Raw genomic sequence first — 16825 nt, 5'->3', positions numbered from 1 at the left:
GTTTCTACCTGCAGGATCAACTATGCCAGAGTGACAATGGGTGCTTCCGAGGAGCATGGATGAACAACTCTGTTGTAACTAATTCAGGATGCTGACTGGGCAGTTTTGTAACCGAAGACATGTTGAGTCATTGTGAGTCACGATGTTCTGACAGAGAGTTCATGAGATCTAGATAGGGCAGGAAAGAGTATTTAAACAGTAAGGTAACAGCAGGATGATGCAAGTGAAAAGGGTCTTTCCTTGAGAACATGAGCAAGAGAGAAGTGAAGCAACAGAGGTTCTGGGCAGAGCTATCTGTGAGCTAATTGTGTGGAGGTTGTAGTGATGCAGTAGAGATCACATGTGGAAGGGATTGTTTTATTTTTGTTTTATTTTTTTGCATTTCTAAACTACTTTTTACTTAAAAGCAGAGCCCCAAAGCAGTGCACAGCACAAAAGAAATACAATAAAAGCACTCAATGAAACACTTGTATGATAAATTACAAAAAGGTATACCAGTTTAAAAAAATCACCAGCATCAGCCAGTCCCAAACACCATGTTCCTAGTGGAACAACCTGGTCTTTAGCAGGGAGTTCCAGAGCCTGAGCACAGGTACTGAAAAGACCCTGTCCCATATGTTTGTAAAGTGAACCTTTCCAGGTTTGGGTATGTGGGGCAGAACTCTAGGTGTTCTTAACTAATAGACAGATTAATATGAAAACAGCTGGTCCTTTAGATATTCAAGCTGTTTAGGGCTTTAAAGGTAACAACCAGCATGTGGTATTGGACCTGGAAACAATTGGAGTGCAATAGGCAGGCTGACAACAGGGTTTTTGTCCATACCCCAAAAACCCATGTGAATGTGTTTAAATAGTTGCTTCAATTTGAGTGCCACAAAAGGAGATTAAAGAGATTACAGGAGTGGGGAGAATTTAATTGGGTTCCAATTTCATGGCTGCCATTCTTGCTAGCTTCTGGGCATGCGCAGTAGGAGCCCTTGCCTTCCTATGAAGTACACCTGATAGTTCAGGCAGAAGAGCTGGAATTGTGGCTTGGGAGAATAAGTGGGGGAGCAAATATTGGCCCCAGGTTAAGAGGAGAAGAAGACCTCAAAAAGAGGTTTAAAAAAAAAAAAGTCTCAAAGCCCAACAGCAGGAAAAGCATTTCCCTGTTCCAATATTTGACAACCCCACCAATGTAGCCAATCTAACATACGCCTTGAGTACTAGGGGAGAAGTTGGGAAGCTTCAGGTGCTCCTGTTTTATTCCTATGCCACCTTACCTTTTCAAGAATGTCTTCCTTATCCTTGGCTCTTTGAGCCTCAATTTCCATTTATGTCTAGGCAAATAGAAATGTGTGTTTAGGCATGTGCGTGAATGTAGCAAGAAGTACCTACATAATAAGGGTAAATGTTTGTAATGGCAGTGCTTTTTCAACTGGAAAAGCTGCTGTGGGAGGGTGTGATTGGAGTCAGTGGAGGAGAATGCTTACTTAACCCTTTTCCTGTCTGCAGTTTCCCTATTGCTGCCTCCACCAGCTGCTTCTCCTCTCATTTGGATCTAAATGCATTGTCAGGGTATATGAAAACCTGCTTGGGACCCCCAGTGGGAAGATGGTACTCTTCTACTTTGTTCCCAATAGTACATCCACTGAAGGGTCTTCTCTGGTTAAACACTGGCACTTGAGTTATCATTGCGTGTGTTTGGAATGGCAAGTGGAATTGTTCACACTATTTAAACTATTGTTTTTCTCTCTTTATTTTTCCTTGAGCACACATGCTTAATGCACATCCTTTAAAATGTGCAAATGATGTAACTCAAGAACCAGTAAATGACAAAACTAGAACTGAATAAGTCTTCTGTTGATATACTTTCTGTAGCATGGCCCTGTACTGTCTGAACTGAACATTTGATATTTTTAGCAGAGAGTAACCATAGAAATATATTAGATCTTTAGAAGGAGCCAAAAATTAGCAAGTACTCCTTAATACTGTAAAAGGCTTCCACATCCTCTTCTTCTCAGCCTTCTTTCAGCATACTGCATTAATGCATGGTAACAATAGTTTACATAAAGAAACCATGGAAATGACTTTATAGCATTATAATATTAATCCCTTTTCAGTTAAATTAGATTATTATAATAAGCACAGTCTGCTAAAGATTGTTAATAGGCACCTGTGTGCTCTGTCTGGAACCCTTTAATCTCAATGCCTGCTCTCCTTCCTGACCTCAGTAATAACATAAAAATAGATTAGCTTTCATTACTCTTGCTGTTACATTCATAACTCTTTGAAAGTATTTATAAATCCTCAAAAGGATTTTCAAGGCAAGCCTGTTATTTATCCCCATTGCAAAGACAGAATAATTGAGGTATAGGCAAATTCACTGGCTTTCCCACTGTCATCCTGTAATGGAGCTATGTTATAATTCAAGAATTCCCCTTTTTTATTTAATGTTGTGTTTAAAGATTCTCTCTCTCTCTCTCTCTCTCTCTCTCTCTCTCTCTCTCTCTCTCTCTCAGAAAGCTTTCAAGGTGCTGTATTCACTAAATTTGCATCACACCAAGCCCAAGATGACTTTGATCCTAAACACAAGCATAAACTTGGTCACTAAGTTTAAAGTCTGAATAGGCTGAATCTGTTATGACCCAATCCTATCCACGCATTATGCTGGCACATCACAAGGTCTGCCTGCATACCACGCAGTCAACATAAGTTTGTCTATTGGTCTCTGCAGTGCTGCCACCAATGCAAGACCCAGAAGGCTGTGTGCAGACAGTGGTACCCCACAGAGAGGCTGTTGGTGTAGTCATGATGGGGGAGGCAAACTGGGGAGGACCAGAATGTGGTGGCAGTAGTGGGTGCTGAATGTTACCCCCCCCATCCAGACACATCCCCTTTCGCCTAACATCTGCACCAGCAAAAGAGCTGAGCTGACACCGATCTGAGTAAGCCCATAGAGGACAAGGCAGCAGAGGAGGTAATTAAAAAGTTCACTTTCCTCTCCCAGCTGGCCTGGTTCCCAGCCAGGCCATGGGATGCAGCGGCTGCTGCGTCACCAGCCCTGCACCATGCAGACCAACCAAGGACAGAATTGGGCAATCAGGCTGTTTAAGAAGATCATCTCTTTCACACACTTATGCTGTCAAGAATTCAAGGGCAGCTTTAACTATGCACAAACCAAAATGCCACTGCTTTTTTTATTCATGCTTTTCCACATAATACTTGCGCGGAAACCAGCCAGGTATTCAGAAGTGTGTTGGTAAAAACAGCTATAACATACTCCTTTCCTTCACACTGTATGATTTACAGTTGCCCAGCAGTAGCTTGGTATTTCCCATTGGAACAGTCATGTACATATCCAAAAATCCCAGGTGTATCAATAAAGGCCAAATGCAGATGGCTGAAGAATTCAGAATAACTTCCAGTGAAAGACAGGTTGGGATATTCTACTCAAAAGCTACCTCCTTTCTCACTAGCTGCAAGGCATTATGAGACAACCATCACTAGTATAAGTAAAAAAAAAAAAGAGAAACCTGCAGAAATGGAAAGTAATCCTATCAACAATGTCATTGTGTTTAAAAAAAATGTAGAAATGTGTGCTCATTTAGCTATCTAGTGAATAGCAATGCTAGCCAAGGACAGGCCAGTGCTGATATGATTGGTATAAAGATGCACTGGAAAATAACAAACTTGCATGAAACTCATGGTACTGTAGGTTTTGGCATATCACCTCACTAGAAAAGCTTGCATCTGAGAGTAGTCTTAGAGGAGATGTTGTACCTACTTTCCATACAAAAAGTTCCAGATATTGGGCCTAATCCTATCCAACTTTCCTCTGTATCCAATTTTATTCTGTATTTTAATGTTTGATTGTTAGCCACCTTGGGTGCCCTTCGGAGAGAAAGGTGGAGTACAAATCTAATAAATAAAATAAATAAATAAACTTTCCAGTTCTGATGCATCCAAGTCAATGGGCATGCACAGCATTCTTTGGTGCTGGGAAAGTCAGGGAGACCTTCTCAAGGTAAGAAAACATTTGTTCCCTTACCTTGGAGCTGCATTGCAGTTGCTTTTGTGCTGGAAATTGGCCCTTTGAACAGGATTGGCCCTTAGTCCCTGGCACCTCCCATGGAAAGATCCATGCTTGAAAATATCTTTACTACACTTTTGATACTGAACTAGATGGGTGAATAGTCTGCCTCGGTGTTAGGCAGCACCTTGGTTTCGTATGCCTTTTAAAAGGACAAACAAGCTATGAAGTTTGGTAAATTTTATTGCATATGTCAATAGCAGCAGACTGTCATTGCAATGACTACCTTGCTACAACTCACTCTGGAAAGTCTTTTATGATAGCCACCCAAAAATACAAGCTATGAGCTTTGAATTTTTGTTGAATTTTTATTTACTTACATCCCTTATTCCAAAACTCTGACTGGAACATACATAAAATAAAATATGTTTAAAGCTTTGAAAAAAAGAGTTCACTGATTTCCCCCCCCCCATCATCATGTCATTATATGCAAATAACACCTTGTTCCTCATTCTTTACTAAATGAAACTAAATATCTATGAAGTCAAGCAAAATTCTGTTTCAGATTCAATTTCAATACCTTGTGAAAGGATTATGTAAGGCAAGGTATTTGGTGCTTGTACTAAATAGGTGACAGTGACTGCTCTCTTTTACCTGCACAAGACCTCATCAACATTCATTGTATTTTTGTTAAGGTCTTTTTGCTGGTTTGACACTGGTTTCACTTATAGGCTAATGTTTGCTGGTTTCACTTATAGGCGAATGGGTTCTGAGCTGTCTGTGACAGATCAGGAGAGAGATCTTGGGGTGGTGGTGGATAGGTCGATGAAAGTGTCGACCCAATGTGCGGCGGCAGTGAAGAAGGCCAATCTATGCTTGGGATCATTAGAAAGGTACTGAGAACAAAACAGCTAATATTATAATGCTGTTGTACAAATCGATGGTAAGGCCACACCTGGAGTATTGTGTCCAGTTCTGGTTGCCGCATCTCAAAAAAGACATAGTGGAAATGGAAAAGGTGCAAAAGAGAGCGACTAAGATGATTACTGGGCTGGGGCACCTTCCTTATGAGGAAAGGCTACGGCATTTGGGCCTCGTCAGCCTAGAAAAGAGGCGCCTGAGGGGGGACATGATTGAGACATACAAAATTATGCATGGGATGGATACTGTGGATAGAGAGGTGCTCCTTACCCTCTCACACAACACCTGAACTAGGGGACATCCACTAAAATTGAGTGTTGGGCGGGTTAGGACAGAAAAAAGAAAATATTTTTCTAAATATGGGGCTATTACACCATAGTTTTGCTTCTCATTGGCATCCTTCAGTCTCGGAAGACTATGGTATTGTGCTCTGAAAAGTGGTTCTGGGACAGCCTCTGGTGTGACTGAAAAGGTCAATTTGGGAATGACAATCCCTTCCACACTGGGAGCAAATGTAAATTTTTCCCTGGTGTGTCTCCCCTTTTCAGCTTTTTGAAAATTTTTGGAACTCGAAAGTTTGCTTAATGTCTATGTCTCTGTTTATCCCAATAAAGATTTTACTAGATATTACTAGTTCTGTATTCAAACTGTTATCTTGCAATCATGCACACCCTTAACTTTACTAGCTTGAAGAAGCACAATTCATTCAACTCCTCAAGATTATATGTGAGATTGTAGAATCTGGGCCAAATTGTTATCCAATCCATGCTCTTAAAAGAGGGGAGACTGCCACTGAAAGCTGGCTACATCAGTGTGGATTTCATTGAACAGCCAAATCCAGTCTTTCTTAATATAATCTGGTGAGAGTTTGTTTTTATTACCAGTCTTCAATATCTTAGAAACAAAGGCAGCTGAAGATTGCATTTAAAAACACAGCAATTACTGTAGCTGTACAGTGGAATGATCACTGTGATAGTAAAAAGTGGGCATTTACTGTATAATTAGAGTGTCTTGAGATATTTATACTGACAGTGTACTGATGGGTCAGGAAGCCAGCTTGCAGCAGACACAAAATGACTCTCCGGTGGTATTGTATATGTTGGGGAGCTCTGTCTATGTCTGGGAGCTTTGTCTCCCAGATCAAATAGGGGAGGGGGAAATCTATTTTAAGATAAATCAGCATGTTTCCAGATTTTCAGGGCATCTGTCAGCAGACACAACAGTGTATGCTGGCTAATCCTGCTACAGATTTTCTTTTAACGGTTACTTGATAGGAAAGTCTGTTGATATATCTGTGTCATTATTTTCGTCAATATCATGTCATTGGCAGTGTCTTGGGTCTGTGAACTATGATCTGAATGGAAAGAATAAAATCATCTGATTGGTATAGAACCGGTTGGGTGGACTTGGGCAAGTCGTGCTCTCTCCTACTATGAGATGAGGTGAATACAAGTATGACAAATAAATGAGATACATTTGAAGAAACCTTTTCAAAATATGTATATAGATGTAAGACAATTAGATTCCAAGTATGTGTTCACCTGACACCCTGTGACTTAAGGTAGTTTGGGACAGCAGAGGCTCAAGCTTGAGTCCTTCAAGACCCTCATGTGTCTTATAACCAGCCCTATCTCTGATCAAACCTGGAAGCCTCAGGCATTGGTGCTTTCTTCCCCAGGCCCTAAGCCACATAGCTGTGCCATACAGGATCATTATACCATTCTGGGAGGACAGGGTTGGAAAGGATTTTCTGGATACTGTCATGTTGCATCCTTTTGAGTTGTTCTAGCCCATAGGAGCCACAGAAGCCAGCACAAATTCCCTAGGCCTCCTTACTGGTTGAGTGCAGACTTATTTACCTTTGAATCAAAAGACCCAAGTTCCATGGAGAATGCTTTTGGTTCCATTGAGAGCCTGTGCCTGACTTCTATTGTATTTGCTGGTCCCAGTGTGTATTTATTAACTTTAAAAGACCAGAGTTTTGCTTTGGGTAGATAGCAGTACAGTATATCCAAGGATCAGGCACTCAGGATAACTGGAATGGGATCTTATTCAGTGTGCCTTCTTCATAACCAAAGGAACATTGGTCTTTGTTGTTTTTTAAACTGCAGCAAGAGGTGGAATATTGTAACTGCTAACAGAAATCATAGAGTCACGTGTATAGGGAACATACTTCCTTTGATCAACAATATGTTCTTCGTCTCAAACAGCTTGCTCCTCATGAGGTCAGAAAGTGTTTGGCTAGAGATTTTCCCTCTCACGGTTTCATCTTCCCATTCTGTCTTTCTGTCAGAGGCTAAAAGGAGTTGAGAAAAATTGAAACAGGCACCTCCTTGACACTGAGAACTTTCATGTTCCTCCCCCGATATAGACAATCAGCACACAGTAGGGGCATCCAAACAGCTGCTTGTGATCCAGACTGGCACCAGCTCTCCCTACTGCACAGTAAGAAGCTATCGATAAAGTCTGTCAAATGTCAAAGAGGAGATAGTGAAGGTGTGTCAAGAGTAATAGCAGCTGAAATGTGATTTAAACTCAAAACTTGTTTTTCTTGTGTAGTCACGTTGCACATGATTATTAAGGGCAGAAGTACATGTTAGGAGAGATGTAGAGTTACTACCGTTCTGTAGTCTTTCTTCTCTTTTGCATAAGTTACATTTGGTTCAAGACAATGCATGACGTGACATCATCATAGTGTCGCCTGACTCCACCTCATATTGTTGGCTGTTGGTACGAGTAGGGTAGTGCAATTTGATAATGTAACATCATCTGTTATGCTAAACTGGACATTGTAAGGAAGCAAGAGCTGGAAGGAGAAGCACAGAGCTCTGTGCCTCTTGTAATTTCTAAATACATTACAGCCCAGTCCTATGCAGCAGCAGCATCAGTATTTATATACCACCTTTCTCACTGACTCTCACAGAGCGTGAGAGTCTTACAGATCCAAGGCTGTTTTCATAGGCAGGCTATGACCAAACTCATTTTATTTTAACAAGTGGAGTTTTTACAATTAATATTCTGTATAAGAAGCTCATAGAACGCTTCATTTTCCAGATGTTTTATTGCACAATGTGGTCATCATTCTTTTTGCTGCACAACTGTCCTCCAAGATTCCAGCAGGAGTAACCACAAATCAGCCAGGTTGTTCTTCATTCTTGGCAGCTGACCTCCACATTCCTCTGCCTTGCAGCGGCTTATCACAGTGACTCCTTCGCCTCTCACAGTCCCGTGATCACAGCAACTCCATGTGACCCTATCGTCTCACAACGGCTTTGTCAGCTACTTCCGTCTCTCCTCCAAGGCACAACCAGGGTTACTCCCGCTTAGCATCTTTGGGCAGGGCAACAGCTTAACTTCTAAACCACACCTCCTGCATGTTTCCTCAGTGGTAAGTCCTATTGTCTCAGACATTTAAGCTGCCTTCTACTGAGTGATCATTGGTCTATCTCAGTATTGTTGACATTGACTGGCAGCAGGTTCTCCCAGTCTTTCCCAGCCCTATGTCATAATAAGAGGGTTTGAACCAGAGACCTTCCGCAGGCAAAGTACATGGTCTACAACTGAGCTGCAGCCACAGAAGGCATGAGAGTATTGTTTGTTTACATTGTTAATTGTTTGTTTCTGTGTAATATTTCAATGCCTGTGGGCAATATGGTATCTTAGAAATCTGTGAATAAATACAATTAATTTTTGATCAGAGGAAAATTACCCAAGTGAGAGCCATACCTGCTTCTTATTCATCAGAGTTTTCGTATTTGCTTCATGTCAATGCAATATTTCTATCCAGGAAGGACTTCTTGAAGAGGGTCAGCTTAATTTTTTCAGAGGACATGTAACTCATTCAGGGCAGGGCACATGGTTCTTTCAGGTTTAATCCCTGATCTTTCCAGTTGTTGTTTTTTTAAACTATCAGGTAAAAGGACTGGAAAACACTTTTGTCTGAAACTCTGGAGAGCTACTGCCATTCAGAGTAGACAATACAGAGCAAGCTAGGTCAATAGACTGAGTCAACATGAAGCAAAATCGTACGTTCATTTCTCTGCTAAGGCTATCATCAACATCTGGCACGAGTAAGTCGATACTTCTGAATTTTTTCCTCTGATGGTGTCCAACAAATCTAGTCACATTTGTGGCAAGGTGTGCAAAAAGTGCCTGGGGTCATATCAAGGTGCCTTACTAACCTTTGGCAAAATCTCTTTCCAGAGGGCAATTTGGAATGTGATATTGACAAACTGGACTCAGAGGAACCAAGGATAGCAAGAGGTCATAGCAATGGGTAGAATGTCTTATAGCACAACCCTAAGCATGTCTACTCAGAAGTAAGTTCCAGTATATTCAGTAGGGCTTACTCTGAGGAAAGTGAACATAGGACAGAAGAACATAAGAACAGCCCCACTGGATCAGGTCATAGGCCCATCTAGTCCAGCTTCCTGTATCTCACAGCGGCCTACCAAATGCCCCAGGGAGCACACCAGATAACAAGAGACCTCATCCTGGTGTCCTCCCCTGCATCTGGCATTCTGACATAGCCCATTTCTGAAATCAGGAGGTTGCGCATACACATCATGGCTTGTACCCCGTAATGGATTTTTCCTCCAGAAACTTGTCCAATCCCCTTTTAAAGGCGTCCAGGCTAGATGCCATCACCACATCCTCATAAGGCCTTAACGAGCTAGGAATCAATGAGTGATGGCCAAATCTTATTCAAGCATAATGCTGGCAGATCTCACAATTCATATTAACTTCTCCTGGGCAGCCTGGTCCCTGCCCAGCCCATAGATGCAGAATATGCTGAGTCAGTTGCACTGCATGTTCTAGGTTGACCCTGGATAGGATTGGGCCATGAGGCTGGAATCCTCTATGTACTTGAACTCAGTTGGACTTGCTTCTGATATATAGGATTGTACTGCATGAAGGTCTTTAGGCAGCACCTAGTCTTCCTTTAGGTGCAGTCTGAAGAGGTACCCTGTATGTTGCATTCCAACTTAAGAAACTGTTGCTGGTTGCTTGTGCCCCAATACTGTACCCACTTATTTGGAATTTTATTCATGCTCCCTGCAGCTATATGTCAGGGAGAGATCCACTTTTGACAACTGTTATTTTTTTTAAAGGGTCACTAAACTGATTGGATGACATATATACACTATCTGTTTTTTTCAGCCCACTCAGCTTCTCCCCTGGTCCCAGCCTCATTCATATTCTCTGAATTTCTCATATTGATGGTTTAGCATAGTATGAAATTGTATTACATGGCCTGCATTCAGAAAGCGCAATTTTCAAACTAGATTACCGTGCCAGATCTACATTCCAGTTCTGATTCATGCTAAATTCCTGCTCTGCAAAGTTTTATTACTAGAGAGTGAAATGGGGGAGTTTTGAGTGCAAGACAAGTCTTTTGATATGCAGCATGGAATTGGTAGCCTGTTCTGAGATGCACTTGAAGGAACTGAATTAAAATTCATTCCAATCACATAGCAATTAATTGAAATATTAGATTCAACCCTGCAGGTAGCAAAGGTTCAAGTGGAATCTGGAGGCCAAAGAACGTGAGACGATGTTGAACAATGATTCAGTCTTCTGCCTGTTTAAATAAACTGTATGTAAAAAGCAATTGCAGAAAAGCCCAGTTCAGTGCTACAGGTCTAATCTACATCAACCTCCTTCTCCCAGGGCTGGACTTTTTACAAGAATTGTGGCTCTCCATTGAATCAACTAGTTTGCTCCTTACTCGTCTAAAAAATATCTCGGTTAAGTGTACAATCCTTCCATTGATGTATTCCTACCAAGCTATTTGCCAGTACTATGCCTAAGAGCCCAATTCTATCAAGGGCCTATGGGGCCAATCCTAACTTCCCCCATCATCGGCACTGAGCTCCAGCACTGACACTGGGTGTCACAAACGTGCTGTAATGCATGTCCGCAGCACCAGTGGAGCACTGAGTGAAGACGCTGTAGGAGTGCCTGGAGGTAAGTCGCACTACTGGGCAGTGGTGCAAAGCCTGATGTGGAGGCTCTCCAGTCTGCACCAGCAAAACGGCCGATGCAGACTCAAATAGCCCCATTGCAGGACCTGCGCAGGACTCAGGGGAAGGGGACCATGTCCCCTCATTTTAAAGTCCCCTTCCCCAAGAAGACCTCCAGTGGCCTCTGTGGGGCTGCAGGATACAGTGGTCATCATTTTGGCGCCACTACCCAGCAACGCTGCCTGGAATAGGATCGGGCAGCCCAACAGTAGACTGCATGATCAATTGCCTTAAGCCCCTTAAGTTGCCTTAAGTTACAGAAGTACAAAAGCTGTGCTGCCATTGTGCACTTCGGAACTGCAGGGACCAAAGGCTGGGGGTTCCATACACACTCCAGAAATGTCTGGATACTCCACTAGTGCAGGTAAGGTAGCGGGGGGGGGGGTGTTGTGTGAGGATCAGGCAGAGACAGCAGTAGCCCCAGTTCCTATGCCCCAGGACCCAACATGCCCCTTTGGATCTACTTGGATGTATGCCAGCAAAAGAGCTGGTGTAGATCTAAGTAGGTCTATTGGGGACCGGGGGTGGTGGGATAGGTAAGTATAAAAGTTCTGTACTTACCTTTCTGCCTGACTCCAGCTTATACATAGCATGCAGTGGAGCATGCACACCAGTGCCACTGTGCACTCTGGGCCAGCCCAGGATAGGATTGGGAGGTTAGTTTATCTGTCAACAAAAGGAACATTCTTAGCATAAAAAGTTGGTGAAGGAATCCATAATTTTTTCAAGGCTGAGAAGACACTACCAATCTCAAGATTATTATTGTCACTGACAAATGAGTTTGCAGTGCTAAAATATTGACAAGACTGTTGCTAAATATGAACAGCATTAGGCCCAAGTTACAAATTATCCTAGACCAACATTTCTCAACATTTGTCCCCTGCTGTCCCACTTTGCATGGTCCACCTATTGGAAGTATCACCAGACATAACTGGTAATGAAGTCATCGCCAGTTACTTCCACATTGGGACGCCAGACGTGACTCAATAAACACTAGTAAGAAGTTCATGGTGAGGGCTTTTCCGAGTACATGAAAAGTGCACACTGGAGCTCTGCCTTTTGAACCGAGCCTCCTATCCCTGCTTGTCATGTTGCGTTGCTGGTCTTGCTGCCCGGCAGCAAGGGTCTGGGGAACCTGCTAGTACCATCGGACATCACCTCCAGTACCACCAGTGGTACAAGTACAAGTACCACTGGTTGAGAAACACTGCCCTAGATAGTTAACATGGCCTAATGTGCATATTCTTAAAATAAATAACAGCCTATGGGCTGCAAAACAGAGTAGAACATTGGTGAGTCTTTTCAACTTTATCTCCACCATGGTTTTGCTCCCAGTTGTGCCCTCCTCACTGTTTTAAAAGCATAGAGAAAAAATCCAATTGATTTTAAGCAAAAGCCTTTTTTTCCACTTTAACAAGGCCAATGGGAAGGGGTGTGATCAGGGATGAAATGGACACTGTTCGAAATCACACTCCCTATCCCCCACTGCATGATTTAGCTATGTCTTACCACCCTAGTGACCTTAAACACACACACACACACACACACACACACACACAGAGAGAGAGAGAGAGAGAGAGAGCAAAGTTATGAGTTTGGGGTAATGTATATCTTGGACCTATATGGCAGTGTTGATTTTGCTCATAATGTCAGTGGCAAATGTTATAGCTCCTGACTTTCTTTTAGCCCCAAAAGTAATAGCAGAAAACATGTTACATTTCTCCTCTTGCTGTTGATTAAGAAACAAAAAATATGTCCCAGCATGCCATTGCATGGATAATGCCCAACATTTCACTATGTGATCAGTCTGCAACCTTAAACCCTGGGAAAGCAAATGAAATAAAAATTTGACCCATTTCTCTTGTCTATATAGGCATTTCCATAATTCTGTGGGCACCTGGCCCATGAGCATTCAATACAGCTGCTGGAGGACAGAGCACAAAGCCCTCCTTCTTGTGTCAAGGAAGGCAGCTGCTCTTGAGAGCCGAAAACAGTATTACTGGCTCCAATATTCTTTTCAGAGCAAGAACACATTTTTCTGCAAATTTTTTTTAGAAGAAACCCTTATTTATATGTATAAGATGGAGTTTTGCCTATATGAAGAAACCTTTTAACCCATCTCCAGGGCACCAAGGTTATACGTTTCATAAGTTTTCTGATATTATTTGAAAGCCGAGTCCTCCCTATGGAATGGTGCCTGATTTGTTTTTCTCTTGGCATTCTCATTGGTTTCCTTCACCTATGGCCCTTGGAAAAAATGAGAAAGAATATCATGCACCTTTTCCAGTGAGCTGAAAAGAAAGTAGATTTCCTCCCTTTGCTGGTCTTAGTGCTGCTATGCTGTTGCTACTTTATTGCACAGTTTCTCTTAGGTTGCCATCTTTTCTTCCTATTAGTAAAAGCAAAATTTTCAGAGACTCTACTAAGAAGCTGATGAAAAGTGCAACTCCTAAAGACACTCTAAGTAAGGCAATTCACTTCACTTGTGGAAGCGCCAGCTCTTGAGACTGCCCCAGATTATCCAAGGATAGCCAAAGGATTATCCAAGGATAGCCAAAGAGTTGTTTTACCAGTAGAACTGTACTAGGATACTTGCGTCCCAGTTTATTGTATCCCATCAGATGTATCCCAGTCATTGGCGTCCGTGGACATTCGTGCCCGGGGTTTTTTGTTTCTTTGTTTTGCGTCCCATTTACGAGGGTCGCCCAGAAAGTAATGCACCACATTTACAGACGCCATTTCGAAACACTGCTGCAGCTACACTATCTGTCTGAAGAAACCAAAAATTTGTGAGCGCACTCCTGAAAATTCAAATAATGTATATCTAAAGTTTCGCATTCGTACCATTACTGTAGGCTGAGAAAAAAAATGTGGTGCATTACTTTCTGGGCGACCCTCGTATTTGCATGCCATTATAACTGAGCAACAAACTAACAAACTATAAGTGGGCAACAAACCCCATGTTAAAGATGCCAAGCCTCTTATCTCAGCCCTATCCCTACATCAGTGATTTTCAACCTTTTTCATCTCATGGCATGCTGGCAAGGCACCCCATCAGGTTTTTGACAATGGACAAGGCACACCATGCTGCCAGTGGAGGCCTACAATCCCCATTGGTCCTACTAATAAATGACCTTCCCCCAAATTCCTGTGGCACACCTGTGGACCATCCACCCTCTGATGGTGCACTGGGTGCAAACACGGCCATCACTACTGAGGGTTCAGGAGTTGGCCCAATCAGGTGGACCCTTAACAAGTGCCTGTCCTAACTGACCCCAATGGGATATAAACGTGTGGGAAAATTATCTTGACAGAACATTGAATTTGACTTGCCTATTAAGTGCTTTCATGAACTTCCGTGCTAAGCTTTCTCTTGGCAAGCGGTAGGAACATTGGAATCTGCCTAATACTGAGTCAGACCATTAGTTCAACTGGGTCAGTACTGTCAGCACTGATTGGCAGCAGCTCTCCAAGGTTTCAGAAAGGACTTTGTCTCTGCCCTACCTGGAGATGCCAGGGATTAAACCCAGGACTTTTTGCATACATAGCAGCTGCTGTTCCATTGAGACACAGCCCCACCCTATCTAATCTGTCCCGTTTACCAAGAGGTAACTGAGTGTGTGATTGCATGAATTCCCCAGATTGCACCTTCCCCCAAATTCCTGTGGCAGACCAAGGTGCCACGGCACAGTGGTTGAAAATGGCTGCCCTACATCTAACTTTGTGTTTTAAAAATAAAAAGTACATCTAATATAAATATTATATTGGGGGGGGGATTTATTTATTTATTTATTTTATACAGGTATTTATATACCGCCTTTCTTTGGTCATCAGATTTCTCCTCAGACTTTAATCCAAGGCGGTTTACATAGGCAGGCTGTTCTAAACCCCCGTAGGGATTTTTACAATTGAATAGTTCTAGTCTTTCATAGAACTCCTCCTTTCAGCTGGATTCCTTCCCGGTCTGGCCTCTCTCTGGCCCTTCGCCTCCCACGCTCCACTTGATGGCAACTCCTCTCTGCCACCGAGGGTCAGCTCATCAGTATATTAGCGTGTCCTCAGTTCTTGGGTACTTCTGGTTGTTTCGAACTGGCAGCCTCAGATCCTCAGGCATACAAGGCGGCAGCTCTACCAACTGAGCCAGACCTCCTGCCCATTCTGGAAATGTCCAGAATGCCAAAAAAACAAAAACAAAACTGGGCACAAATATCCGGGGACACAAATGACCTGGATGCATTTGGCTGGAACACACTTGTCTAGGATACAATGGTACTGTCACCCTGTAGAATCTACAAAATAAGCCATGTGAGCATTTCTTCTAAAAATGTTCCACCTACATTTATATAGGTCCCTTTGGAGAAAGGCAGGGTTATAAATTTTTTAAAATGAATAAATACATTGATGGAGAGATATCCCTAATTTTACATATACAACTAGCTCCCCAATCTTATTTTGGGTTTACAGTGGCAGATCTCGCAATCTGCCACCATAAGTCCTGGTCTCACAGTGTGAAAGCTATGCTGCTGTTGAGAGTGAGAAAGATGCTGTTGGCGCAAATGGCCTGCAGCCACATGCTTGTGCCACCAGCTCACTCAGCCTGCTGTGGAGCAGGTAAAGTGGCAGTGGTAAAATTCCAGGGGAGGATTGGGGGGTTGCCGGCTGACTGGAGATGGTTCAGGGACAGGAGGGGGAGGCCTGTCCCCCTCCTCAGTGGGTCATGCCAAAATCCTATCTCCCTTTTTCTGGTCCAGCACACCATGACTCTCCTTGGACATGTCATTGGGCATTGGTCTGTGATTGTTGGCCAAATGGCCTACAGGAAGGTAAATAAAAAAGATTTTTACCTTCCGCTTCTGGGCCCTCTTGCTTGCCCCTCTTCACCATAGCATGCAGTGCACATTGCATTGACAGCACTGCATGTTATGTGCTGGCAGAGGATAGAATTGGGATGCCCGTATTGTCACCGCTGCTGTTATCACTAACTAAACCAACAGCAGAAGTCTAGAGATTAGGGTTTGTTAGATAATACTTTATGGTCTCACCTATGAAGGTGGTGAAATGTCACTTGGGAGTGGCTGCTACCACCAACATTTCTCTTCTCTCCTTTCTTGTCTTCCTGATCACCTACTCCCGTTTCTCTGCCTTTTGAAAAGGAAGGGCAGTGGAACAGGGACTGGAAAAAGAAAGTGAGGAGGTGGAGACTGGAAGACTCTAGAGCAGGGGTGCCCAAACCCCGGCCCTGTGGCCACATGCGGCCCTCGAGGCCTCTCAATGCGGCCCTCAGGGAGCCCCAGGTCTCCAATGAGCCTCTGGCCCTCCTGAGATTTGTTGCAGCCCGCACTGGCCCGACACAATGAAGGCAACTGTTTGACCTTTTTGCGTGAGCTGTGGGATGAGGGCTTCCTCCACTGCTTGCTGTTTCATGTCTGTGGTGCAAGGCCTTTTATAGGCCTTGAGCTATTGCAAGACCGCAGCATCTCTCTCATTAGCATTGTAGGAAAGTTGTTTGCCTGAGTTGCACTAAAGAGGATCCAGGTATTTGCAGATAGCATTTATCCAGAATTGTAGTGCGGATTCCGAGCCAACAGGTCCACCACTGATATGGTATTCTCCCTTAGACAACTGCAGGAGAAATGCAGGGAGCAACAACAGCCACTCTTTATAGCCTTCATAGATCTCACGAAGGCTTTCGACCTGGTCAGCAGGGACGGCCTCTTCAAGATTCTCCCCAAGATTGGATGTCCACCCAGGCTCCTCAACATAATCAGATCTTTCCACAAGGACATGAAGGGCACTGTTGTCTTCAATGGCTGCACATCAGACCCCTTTGATATCCGAAGCGGAGTAAAGCAGGGCTGTGTTCTTGCAC

Source organism: Tiliqua scincoides, chromosome 3, assembly GCF_035046505.1.
Source record: "Tiliqua scincoides isolate rTilSci1 chromosome 3, rTilSci1.hap2, whole genome shotgun sequence".
In the NCBI taxonomy this organism is placed as follows: Eukaryota; Metazoa; Chordata; class Lepidosauria; order Squamata; family Scincidae; genus Tiliqua; species Tiliqua scincoides.
The sequence above is the reverse complement of the archived record's forward strand: the minus strand, read 5'-3'. Positions refer to the sequence as shown.